At 43.8% G+C, this 13230-nt stretch overlaps 1 long non-coding RNA gene across 1 annotated transcript; it reads right to left on the bottom strand.

Moving 5' to 3' along the window:
• Positions 1-1192: 1192 nt before the first annotated feature.
• Positions 1193-10890, bottom strand: LOC309379125. The gene is made up of 3 exons (XR_014172376.1): positions 10795-10890; positions 4542-4607; positions 1193-1205 (listed from the first exon to the last, which is right to left on the bottom strand). It is a non-coding gene; the product is annotated as an uncharacterized lncRNA (long non-coding RNA).
• Between the last annotated feature and the right edge of the window lie 2340 nt (positions 10891-13230).

Genomic DNA, 13230 nt, shown 5'->3' with positions numbered 1-13230 from the left:
CTCTGACCACTCATGGTCATCCCACCACCAGTCTCCTGGCTCTGAGCCTTCTTTCTCTGGGGGTTCCCTTGGGGGTTCCCCAGCTGGTGCCTCCAGCCAGCCCATGACCCCCTCCAAGATCCTAGACAGGAAATGTGACAAAGATCTCTTCATGGATAGGTGGTGGCATTGTAATCATTCAAAGACTGAAACAATTTCCAGGGCTTAGAGAATGTATAGTTTATCCTCTTATGAGGAAGTTTCTTTGCCTTTCCTTAGGGACCCTTTTGAGCAGCTTCCCTGACCTTAAATCTATTACCAAACAAGTGGTAAAATATCGTAACTCTCAGACCTGCTATGACTGTTAGTTCCTAGTTTGCCAATTCATAACTGGTTCTAATGAGGCTGCAAATTTGTATTTTGTTTGTTGGTCAATTGACCATAATAAAACACATAAGTGATTGGTTTTTAGCGGTAAATTTTAAAGAATTTACTATTTCCATACAATCTTGATCATTTCTCTCTAGGTGGCCTTATGCCTGACATTTCCAGGCATCTTCACGTATGGTTGCTCCCACATAAAGAACTCACATCATTCTCAGTGATGCCGTGAGTCACAGATGGCTTCAACACAAAAAGGCTTGTGTTGAACAATTGCCTCCGCGTGTGCATTAGAAAACAAATTATTCATGAGCAACTGAACTTTTTGTTCAACAACTTGTGCTGCCCGAACTCCAAATTCACGAGGTTAATCGTGCATGGTCAGCGAAGAAAGAACTTTAAACGCATGCTCTCAGATATCACCACCAGACTGCAGAGTCCGCTTTGTGTTTTAATTTGTTGTCTAGTAAGGTTTGTTAAGCAATTGGATGAAGTGTGTCAGATACCCACGAATGCAGTCATCTCTCTGTTTTTGGATCTTCTTCCATTCCTTTAGTCTTGGGTCATGTTAGCAGGGAATCATTCTCCCAGGTCACTTATAAATAGGAACACTCTTATAGTTTTCTGTTTGCAATTTGCTGATGAACAGAGTTGCCAAAGCTTACCAGAGCTCGGTCCCAGGAATGGTTGTCAGTGCTAGAGCTCCACACAGTCCTTTGTGAAGAAAGAGCTAGGCCTGACAATGGCTACTCCTTACCATCACTGAGGACACAGAAGGCCGATGGGTGTGGCATCTGGGGGTCCTGTAGCCACTTCACAGACTCACCACCTTCTTCACGACTGCTCTGACAAATTGGGGTAAAAAAAAGAAGTAAATTTGTGAGAGGGAATAGAGAGTCCAGTAGTGTCTATTACCAGATGTTGTCAAGATCCTGCCAATTGCAAGTGAGCACTTCTATCCTGGCACATGGCCCAGTCAGGTCACAAATGTGTGTGTTGTGTTCAGTTCTGCACCAACAGATCAGGGACTCACAGGGTGCTTCAAAAGTTCACCTAGAACACCTGCATAATATGACCTCCCTCACAGACTGCAAAATCCCTCCTCAAAACCCACTTCTTTCATTCAGACTTTGGTACGAGCCCCTAGTTCCTATGCCCTACTGCAGGGATGTCCAACAGGTCAATCACAATCTACTTGTCTATTGTGGTAGGTCCCTGGTCGATCCTGGTTAAGCATGTGATCCTGATCGATCCCCCCCCCCCCCCCGAAAAGAAAAAGAAAAAGCTCTACAGCTTTGGCTCTTCCTCCCCCCAAAAAGCTCAACAACTTTGGTCAATACAATGGGTAGATCTCTGGCAGGTTTTTCTTAGTGGGAGTAGATCGCAGTCTCTTGGAAGTTGGACATCCCTGCCCTACTAGAGCCAGTGTGGTGTAGTGGGTAAGAGCGGTTGTCTCGTAATCTGGGGAACTGGGTTCGCGTCTCCGCTCCTCCACAAGCAGCTGCTGGGTGACCTTGGGCCAGTCACACTTCTCTGAAGTATCTCAGCCCCACTCACCTCACAGAACGTTTGTTGTGGGGGAGGAAGGGAAAGGAGAATGTTAGCCGCTTTGAGACTCCTTCGGGTAGTGATAAAGCGGGATATCAAATCCAAACTCCTCCTCCCCTTCTTCTTCTTCTTCTTCTTCTTCTTCTTCTTCTTCTTCTTCTTCTTCCTCTTCCTCTTCCTCTTCCTCTTCTTCTTCTTCTGTAACCAGGCTTGAGTATCTGCAGCTCATGCAGTTTGTACCTTCTTCCCCTATTTACTCCTGCCCAGTCCTTTTTTCTGGGGGGATGTGGGGGGACACATACCCGTAAACATTTTGTGAATCTAAGTTTGGCCTCACTGAGGGGCAGTATTTCAATATGAGTAGAAAAATGAGAATACCCCTAAACATTTTTTTTAAGGAAAAAAATCACTGCTCCTGCCTCTCCTTACTCTCCAACTCCATGTTGAATTTTGAATTGTAAATTCCTCAGGACGGGTACCTGGCCTCTTGTATGCTGTACAAAAGCATGTGCAGTGTGTGCTTTCCCCAGTTTAAATCTATATAGATGGGTGGGTGACACCTATGCCCATGCCTTTCAGTGGCATCTGTGGAATCACTCCTTTGGGCAGGAATGTGGAACTTACAGGCCTTGAGCTTCTGTTGAACTACAGCTCCCATCATCCCTGACTATTGGTCATGCCAGCCATGGTTGATTGGAGCTGTAGCCCATTCCTCATCTCTGCCTTTGAGTTAAAGAGGTATCTCTGGAAGAAGCATGGCAGCAGAATCAAGATGCCCCGGGCACTTTCTTTCCTGAAGGGGTGTCTGCATTGCAACCCGTAGTGCTTCATGGTGCAGTGAAATGGTGACAGATATATAAATATATGGAAAATGAAGGTTCATCCGTGGAAGAGTTAACTGGGAAATTGTGAATTTCTACTTGCAAATTGCTAAACTGTGGTTAAACTGTGACAAAATAGGGGGCATTATCTGTCTGGCAATTCACTGACCATTATAAATAGTCAGTGAATCACTCTCTGAACTCTCTGTGTTGCATTTTCATCAGGAGTTGTCAAGAGCCTAAAATTGCCTGTGTCATATAAAAGCTACAGTGGGCATCTTGCCCAATTTTAGCTGGTGTATCTTAAAAGGCTCAAGACATTTCCCTGCTTGAGGTGAAGGACAAGGTGACCCCCATTCCACATTCTGCACACAGAAGTAATTGGACAGACACTTGAATTTCATTTCCACAGTGGTAATGTTACAGCATCCATAGAATAATAGAATTGTAGAGTTGGAAGGGACCCTGAGAGTCATCTAGTCCAATGCCTGCAATGCAGGAATCTCACCTAAAGCATTCATGACAGATGGCCATCCAACCTAGGCTTAAAATACTCCAAGGAAGGGGACCCCACCACCTCTCATGGGAGTCTGTTCCATTGTCAAACAGCTCTTACTGTCAGAAAGTTCTCGTTTGGTTGGGATATCCTTTCTTGTGATTTGAATTCATTAGTTTGGATCTTACCCTCTAGAGCAACAGAAAACAAGCTTGTACCATCCTCCATGTGACAGCCCTTGAGATATTTGAAGATGGCTATCATCTCTCCTCTCAGTCTCCCCTTTACCAGCCTAAATATACAAAATTCCCTCAAGCATCCCCAAAGCTTGGTTTCCAAACACCTAATCATCTTGGTTACCCTCCTCTACACAAATTCCAGCTTGTTAACATCCTTCTTAAATTGTGGCACCCAGAACTGGACACAGTACTCCAAGTGTGGTCTGACCAAGGCAGTATAGTTTTGGCTATTGGGCAGGCTGGCTCCCTACTGTTGGCCTAGGTAGGTCAAGGTGCCTGCCCCCATACCCTGGGGTGGTCAATGCTGTGCCCCCCAGATGCTGCTGTACTTGTTTCCATCAGCCCCAGTCAGGATTGCCAGTGATTAGGGATGATGGAAGTTATTGTCCATAGTGGAGGGCACTATGTTAGTTACTTCTACATTGAACCAACTGGAAATGTAGTTAATAAAGTTGTGTCCCATTTATTCATGCAGTGCTTTGTGTTGGCTTCATCGTTTGTCCTGTGTTCCTACTGGGTCAGAAATGAATGTTCTGTGTTGGGTCATGGTAAATTATGTTGCAGAATGTGTTTTATATGTGGAACCGCATTCATAATATATTACAAAGACTCTGGCAAGTGAAAGCCTATCACGGGTCTTGGGTTATTTTGGAGAAAAAGTGACATGTTGGTGAAAAGATGCTTCCTTGCCACCCATGAAAGATGGGCAATCCATCACACTCTCCTGCTTCCTGAGCAGTGAATTTAGTCACTTTTTTAAAGACAGTGCAAGCTACATTGAAAGACAACTCATTCCATTGTTCCAGGGATATCTAGCCATCAGTCAATGGGCCTTATCTAGCCCACAAAACAATTTCTAAAAGTCCCTACAAAACCCTCCAAAATTTGGTGGCACCATCACTTTTCTCCTTATCACATCCCCCACCAACTTCCCTTGGTACCTTCTTGTTGCTGGTTTTTACTTGATACACATTTCGAAAACCCTCCCCTTGCTTAGGTTGTCCATGCCTCTTCCTCTGCACATGCCCCAGGTGAATGAAGAAGGAAATGGTGATTGCGATCTTGGTATATGCTCACTCACAACATCATTGGGAAGGTGTGCATACACACACACAGCACTACACCTGTTTTCAAATGGGCACACTGTATGGTAATGTAGAATAAATGAAACATTGCTTTACAAGGGCAAAAAAATATGCAATAGATCTCGGTTGTATGTGGACTACATTTTTTAAAAAACAAAACAAATAACACTGGGTCTCCATTGATTCTGGAATAAAATGTCATGTGTATGCAGCCTAAGTATGGTCATGTGCCTTGTTAGGGGTTTCAGACCAAACGCCGGTGCTTTTTTCTTGTTAGATAAGCATCCAAAATACAGCCACATGCCTCTAGGAGCTCAGAAATAAATATCTATGCTCATTACCTAAATTATATAGGAAGAGGCTTGGAAACAGGTGGCTAAATACTAAATATACTGGTTGATTTCCAAGTATCCTCAATGGGGTGCAATGAAAATGGCATGAAAAACGGAAAAACGTCAGCTTGCCTAAGGCAAGTAGAAGCCATGTACCACCCTCTATGTGAATAACAGAGAATCAATAGACCATTTGAGAGAGAGAGACAGAGAGAGAGAGAGACAGAGAGAGAGAGAGAGAGAGAGAGAGAAGTACATTTTGGCATTATTCCTCACTGCCACCCCTTCCCCTTCCCATATTTGCACTTTGGAAAACAGAAAATATTCTACCAGCAGACAGTTTCAAATACAGTGTTAGAAAGTTATTCTGCTTGAGGAAGTGACAGAAAGCTCTGTCACTAGATTTAGATTATTCATAGCCTGCGGCATTTCAGAGAGAGAGAGATTGGAAAAAGGAGTGAAGAAAACAGAGAACTGGGAGATGTTGTAGAGATGATGCAAGAACAATCTGGGTAATTTGAAGGAGAAGCAGATGAGGCAATCACATTCAGGGAAGTGAAACTGATTTGACTTTTAAAAAATGATCCATGCAGCAACTGTTGCTAGTTTTGCCGCGAGAGCGCCTGAGCTTCAGCATCCAGCACTCCAACAGTTTATGATCCCCCTGACCGCAAAGGCTTTGCATCCTTTTGGCTTTCCTCTCACACTAGTGCAAGAACAGAGCTGACTCACTCATGCATGTGCATAACTCGAGCCAGTGTCTCATCCCTCAGTGAATATGTGAGCCAGGGACACCGAAAAGTGTTTTGTCTAAAATGATGCAATGTGATGATCCGAAAGCTCTGTCCATGGTGGCTCCTTCAACATCATTCTTCGCCATGTCTGTGCTTGCAAGTCTGCAGAGTGGGAGCTGCTTCAAAAGGCACCTTTACAGAGGAAGGTCCAACTGGCAAGTGCTTTTCTTTTCTTTCGTAAAGCAGCCTGGGATTGAGCAATGCACATCTCCAAGGCCAACCTAAGTGCATGGTGTCACTATGCAACATCCTGTCAAGTCCTCCTCTTTTTTTGGGGGGGGGATTCCAATCAGTGCTGAGCAGCTGGATCTGAGAGCTGCCATTTAAATCTCATAATTCCCCTAATCTGATCTCACACCCAAACATTGTGGTTCATTTAAATAGGCATTCCTTGACTCACCTGTGTGAGCATGGATCAAGGTGCTGATAAAGTGATTGCCACCAATTTGATGCCTATAAAAGAGGATTACACAAAGATGGAGGATAAGGCTGTCCACTGTTGGAGGCAATATGTCTCTGAATGCCAGTCATTGGTCCTGCTTCCTATGAGCATCTAGTTGGCCATTGTGAGAACAAGATGCTGGACTAGAAGGACCAGATGGGCTTTTGGCCTGATCCAGCAGGACTCTTCATACATTCTAACTTCATACCAGATAGTTCTGCCAGGGAAAATCTGTGAATGTGTGTCAGCATGTTGAATTTTGCTGACTGACCAAACCAAATCACACCACCTCTGTAGAACTACCTGCACATGGCAATGTTTTCGAATCCAATTGAATCTGTATCCTTTCCTTAAGTAAAGGTAAAGGGACCCCTAACCATTAGGTCCAGTCGTGACCGACTTTGGGGTTGCGGTGCTCATCTCGCTTTATTGGCCGAGGGAGCTGGCGTGCAGCTTCCGGGTCGTGTGGCCAGCATGACTAAGCCACTTCTGGCGAACCAGAGCAGTGCACGGAAACACCGTTTACCTTCCCTCCGGAGCGGTACCTATTTAACTACTTGCACTTTGATGTGCTTTCGAACTGCTAGGTTGGCAAGAGAAGGACCGAGCAACGGGAACTCACCCCATTGTGGGGATTCGAACCGCCGACCTTCTGATCGGCAAGTCCAAATCTAAGCTGTGGATCAAATATTCCCAGCACATTTATAGTCATACCTGCCTCTTCTACCACTTTTCCAGCCAAGCATAAGGCCCGCCTATTGAAAGCAGAATGCACTTATGATAGATTTCCATTGAGCCAATATTGATTCTGGAGCTAGTGAACAAAAGCAAGAGGAGCTGATACTGGATCAATGAGATCTACCCAAGGTGTTTTAGTGTAGACTAGTCCTCTGGCAAAATTTGAGAATAAACTTGTATATGCACACAAAATAGCATGCCAAATAAATTATAAGTGTGCATATTCAAACCAAAGAATCCTGGGAACCGTAGTTTGTTAAGAATGCTGGTAATTGTATTTCTGTGAGGGGAAACTACAGTTCCCATAATTCTTTTGGGGGAGGGTCATGTGCTCTAAATGTATGGCATGATCTGCCTTTAATCCAAAATGGCTTCTCTTGTGCTGTGCTAACAAACATGTTAAATGCCAATGAAAACATTTGTTTCTTGTTGTTTGTTGATAGCACCGCAAGGAAAAAAGGCCCCCAAGGAATGAAAATCATAAGGAATGATACTCAAAGGTTTCTAAATGAATGTGGAGATGAACTCTTCTTTTAATGTTAATTTAAACATTTTGAGGTTTTTGCCTACATGCTGCAGCTAACTGAACTTTTCAGAAGACTGATAGTAATGAACAAACTTGGCTTGTAGATGGATGCTGCCTCAAGGAGAATTTCCATAGTAATGCTGTCCAATTATAATTCAGAAATGATGTATCATTAGAGTAAACACTAACGGCATTTTGGTTATCTACAATTAACACGGGCAAATATTTGCTAGGTGAATTGTCAGAGGAAAGATGGATGAGTTCCAGACGGATCTTGGGAAAGCACGTTTGAAAGGTTTCCAGCTCAAAAAAGGCTCTTATTTTTAAGAGGATGGATAAAATTGAATGCACTCTGTGCAGTGATTAAACCCTCACAAATTGGGAGAACATATTTAGAATTAAATAAAAAAAGATGAATATACTTAGAAAATATATGACTGTAACCTTTTTTAAAAAAAAAAAATCCCCTCTAGGATAGCGGTTAGGAAAAATCTTATTATATTATCATTGATTTAATACCAACACCAGCTGCACATTAATCTATGCAAGTCATTTCAAAATACTTGGGGTCTGATCCATTTGGCTTTAAGAAACGAATAAGTCTGCTTGAATAGGGCAAAGGGCCATTTAATCCACCATTTTGTTTCCCACAGAGGCCAAACAGATGCCTATGGGAAGCTCACAAGCTGGAAAAGAAGGTAATAGCTCTCTCCCACTCCTGATTCCCAGCAGCTTATATTCGGAGGCACACTGCCTCTGAATAATGACTAGTAGCTGTGGCCATCACACAGGGTCCCCGGACGTTTCACCGTCTATTGATCCCTGTGCCACCACTTTATTTCTCACTGCCATCACCCAGGCCCTACCTGGTAAATTACTGAGTCCAGTCAGGGTTAAATTGGAACATAAACTTCTGTTTATTTATCTCAGTTTAACAAGTGTGTGGTTTCATAAACGGTCTCAGTCAATTACAATCATGGGGTGCCTATCCAGACCTATAACTTCTGCTACCTGCTCTCACTCACTAAACCACCTCTCGGATATTTACTTGTCTGCCTAGCCCCTAACTGTTCCTGACTCAGCTTATTTCGCTACACTGATTCAACCTATCCACAGACTCTATCCCAATTCACTCCCACTCCAACCAACCACCCAACTCCCAACAAACTCCCTCCTCTTCGCCCCTCCCAGAGCTGGTTTTATAGTCCCTCTGACTCCACCCCCGGGTTCTGATTGGGTAACCTGTTTAACTATTTCACCTCCAGCACTCTCATATGTTAACATCACAGTAGCCCTTGATACCTTATCCTCCATGAATATGCACTTGAGAACCCTGTGCAAGGGGTTGTGACAGGTAGTCAGGACAACCATCATTATGGCGTGATGTGATTGACAGGTGGGTTGCCCCACCCACCTGACAAAGTTGGCCCACGTACTGGGGCCAGATGTGGAGCCAAAAAGCTAGTCTAGATCCCATGCATCAAAAATGGTTGATTGTATGAAACTGATTGTATGAAGACTCACCCACATTCCAGGACTCCCACATCTGTCTATTATGCCCCGCTCATTGGATGACCAAAGCAGTATGAAAAGCTTTACTGTACATCATCAGTGCAAGTGTATGGACTTGTCTCAGCAGTGTAGAAAACCTATTTTAGTCATTTTGCCAGTAGCTGAAGATCACTCTCTATTGCATAAATGCCAGGGTTTTTGTGGTTTTTCCAACATAGTAGCTCTATCGCATAAAGAGTCTGCTCTAAACTCAATGGCATTGCCACACAAGTGGCAAAAGGAATAAATAGTAATTGCCAAATGGAGAACCAAGTGGATTGCAAATAGCACTGTTCTGTTCTTGCATGTAATTCAGAATACTAAACATCTGGAAGTTACATCCACTTACAACTGTCATAGACCGCAGTCTTAAAAGAGATGCGAGCTTTCAGTTTTATGTACATGATATTTAGAGGCATAGAATAACTTTAAATTGAAGGAAGGAAGGAAGGAAGGAAGGAAGGAAGGAAGGAAGGAAGGAAGGAAGGAAGGAAGGAAGGAAGGAAGGAAAGAAATACAAACAACTCTTTTGCCTAGTGCGCCAAGGGAAGTTTGCAAAAGGACAAGAAAAAGGGTCCTGATCTATTGGGGCTCATTGTCTGATTTACTGACTAGGAAGCAGCTAACAGTATACAAAATCATCCCTGGCACAATACAGCCAACCCAAGAATCACAGTGGTTCCCAATTGGTGGTTCATGGACCCCAGGGGGTCCACATAACCAACCCAGGGGGTCCATGGCACCATTCACATAAAAGGACTACCTCAGAGATATCAACCTTTTCAGAAGTAGGGGGTCCATGGATTGGCTTTTGCAAAACTGGGGGTCTGCAGTACTTAGCAATTGGGAACCGCTGATTGAGAATCCCAGTGATGCATTGCATTTTATCGGGAGATTGTGTTTGCATAGTGTTGCCCTGCACACATATGTGCAAGACATTCTTATGCATGTTAGTTGGGATTCAGTCCCCGCTCAGTGGAGCTGACTTCCACATTCATAATCATTAGAATGGAGCCAAAAAATGGAAAGAGGGGTGCACAGAAAGGCAGTGTGGTGTCATGAGTAGATTGTTAGGCGGGGGGAAATGTCATCACATGTTTGGTTAGTGCTGAGGTTCACAGGGCGACCATTGTTGCAAGACATAACAAAGTTCTGGGCTTCTTCAAGAAAGAGAGGGGTGCAAAATCCAAAAAGGCAACAATGGCATTCTGGAATGAAGAAGATCTGGCAGAAATATCCCAGTAGCCAGGGACAGTTCCAAACTGACAGGGTGGGTTTATATCAAAATAGAGCAGCAGGCAGTAGCAACACTCTTAATTTCCCACAAAATCCTGGAGCATTAGGAAAGGAGTATTTGCTTCATGTACTGTCACATAAAGCTAAGAGTCAAGGCAAAGCATCAAACATGAACCTGAGCACAGGAATGCATCTTATGCAAAGCTGTAATCAGTGTACAAACTTAGCTTTAATTAGTTTAGGCATGCTTTGGCTTTGCTACAGTAATAGTGACGGAGCCTCTTTCTAAATTAAATGTCTGTAAGCACACATATAAATGAAGCTGTGTATTTATAGTAAATCAATATACAAAGAGAAGAGCTTATATGTACGCAGTTACAAGACAAGGAAACAAAATAACCACACCCAGGTTTCTTCAAATTACTGTTATTCTTTTAAAAATGCTGCTCCTCCCTCCCTCCCTCCCTCCCTCTCTCTCTCTCTCTCTCTCTCTCTCTCTCACACACACACACACACACACACACACTACAAATGATTAGCTACTGTTCTATTTTGGGTGGGAGAACATCTGAGCTTAGAACATTTCACAGATAAATTGTAACTTGGAATAGTGAACTCCTGCCTACCTTGTCCTTAGGCAGAGTGGAGGCATGGCAGACGTGCTGGTGCAGAGGTCGCATTTCCAGAGACAGTTTTGTAAGGTCAAAGTTGCCCACCATCAGTTAGGGATCAGAAATATCTGAAATTCATCTTTCACATTAGTATTTATTTCTTTCCTTCCGCCCAGGAGTTTTTAGTGGGGGTGGGGTGGGGGCAGGAAAGTCTTCACCACCAGAACCTATGCAAGTTCTCAACTTTAGGATCATACACTAGGCCATCAGATTATGCGTTCATCTGTACTAATATATTCTGTGCTGACTGGTATTGGTTCTCCAGGATCTTAGGCAATGGTTTTTCCCCCATCACCTGTTTGTTTGTTTTTACATCACCGTAGCAGAACCTAAGGTCCCTTTCCTTCTAAATTTTACAAGTTGTTGACTAAGGCCAAAGACATTATTTAAAGTCGGGCAACTGACAAAGTGGCAAAGTGGAGACACCTAGGCATGGTATCTAATTGGCTGCTTTGCCTGTAGTTCAGAATGTTTGCTTCTCCAGAAAAGGTACTTAATTATTGTTTTTCCCCATCAGCTGCACCATAGTAGCATCCTCCTAGAGTGCATCATTTGAGTCAGTGAGTCCCCTCTGCACTCTTTTTCTGTTTTGCTCACTCAGGCTCTTCCTGGGTTGCTTAGTTCTGTGACGTCAATTCCCCACAGGCAGACAATGTCATTATCATTACCAGACAAAGACATGCAAGTAAATTTGTCCCATGGGATTGCTGATATTATTGACCCAAACTAATGTAGTCTGACTACTGAGAAATGCTCATTGAAGCTATGTGACATACTACGGCTTGCTAATATCAATCAAAAATGACGCCGTCGCTTTTTAAAGTGGGTAGAAGCTTTTACGACCCGATACAGTCCTTGAACACAGTTGCCATCCACATGGCCAGTGCAGATGGCGCTGGGGCAAGAGTTGCCAGATTCCAGATTACTCATGCCCAGATCTGTTCCGACTGCTGTGCGACAATAAAAACTATTTCTTTCCTTAGAGCACTTGGTCATCTCTCTTCTCCTGTTTGCCAGAGCCACCAGGACTGTGGTGTGTTGCCTCGTCGTAGGCAAAAGGGGAGAAGGGACGAGGGCAGGAGTGGGTTGGGAAGAGATGTGACTGCACCTCTTTTCACAACTGCAGAACTGTTCAAAGAACAGGCTGGTTCTCTTGATTGCAACTACCAGGATAGCACCACGGTTTTGCGACTCTGTTGCAATCCAGAAGGCCGTCCTAATAGAAAAGCAGTCATTGTGAAAATGAAAATGGTGAGAAGGCCGGCTTGGGCTCACAAAGAAAAGAAAAAGAAATGCATACATGGACAGCAAAATTCAAAAGAGAATAAACAAAACAGAAGTGTAGAGATCTTTTGATATTTGGTGTACTTATTCATATTTCCCACCATTTGCAGGATAGTTGACAGTGCAAACTTATTCAAGTAACTATGAAGGAATTATTTGGGGGATGTGGTCCTACTTATTTGATCATGTGGTTCTAAGGAAGTTTTATTGAGATATGATTGCTTTGTTATTATTGTAGTTTGCTTCTCTGAGCTTTCGATTGGAGGGAGGACAGGATATCAACATATTACATATCTATCAAATAAATAAATAAATAAATGCCTACCCAGAAGTAAGCCCAGTTGGGTTCTCATCAGAACCAGCTATGAATGGTGGGATGGGGGGGGTCTAACAACATTTGGAGACCCACAGATTCCCTGTTCCTGGTGCATATGATTGCATCCTTGGACTCTTAATATGTGATTGGTGCAATAAATATCCTAGGCCCTAAGACTTGGGGCATTTATTCAAGTGAATTAAAGGTAAAGGGACCCCTGACCATGAGGTCCAGTCACGGACGACTCTGGGGTTGCAGTGGTCATCTTGCTTTACTGGCCAAGGGAGCCGGTGTACAGCTTCCAGGTCATGTGGCCAGCATGACTAAGCCACTTCAGGTGAACCAGAGCAGCGCACGGAAATGCCGTTTACCTTCCCGCTGGAGCGGTACCTATTTATCTACTTGCACTCTGAGGTGCTTTCAAACTGCTAGGTTGGCAGGAGCTGGGACCGAGCAACGGGAGCTCACCCTGTTGCAGGGATTCGAACTGCCAACCTTCTGATCGGCAAGCCCTAGGCTCAGTGGTTTAATCCACAGCGCCACCCGCGTCCCACTCAAGTGAATTAGAACCACATTAAAAGGTGTGTTATAGGTTTCCTATGAGAAATTTGTGTAAGATACTTGACAAAAGAGTTTTGATAACCCATGATGTTCAAGCAATGCTTCTCAAAGGCAGCTAACAAGGCCCAAGAAGGTTTAGGTGATGGGCAAACCTAACACTTTTTTTATTCCCCTGACCAGCTAAGCAGAAGCGGGCAAGTGCAAAAGTTTAGACTGGGAGACAGGGTCAC

This window comes from Podarcis melisellensis (genome assembly GCF_964234715.1).
Source record: "Podarcis melisellensis genome assembly, chromosome: 10".
Classification (NCBI taxonomy): Eukaryota; Metazoa; Chordata; class Lepidosauria; order Squamata; family Lacertidae; genus Podarcis; species Podarcis melisellensis.
This window is presented reverse-complemented; position numbering and strand designations above follow the sequence as displayed.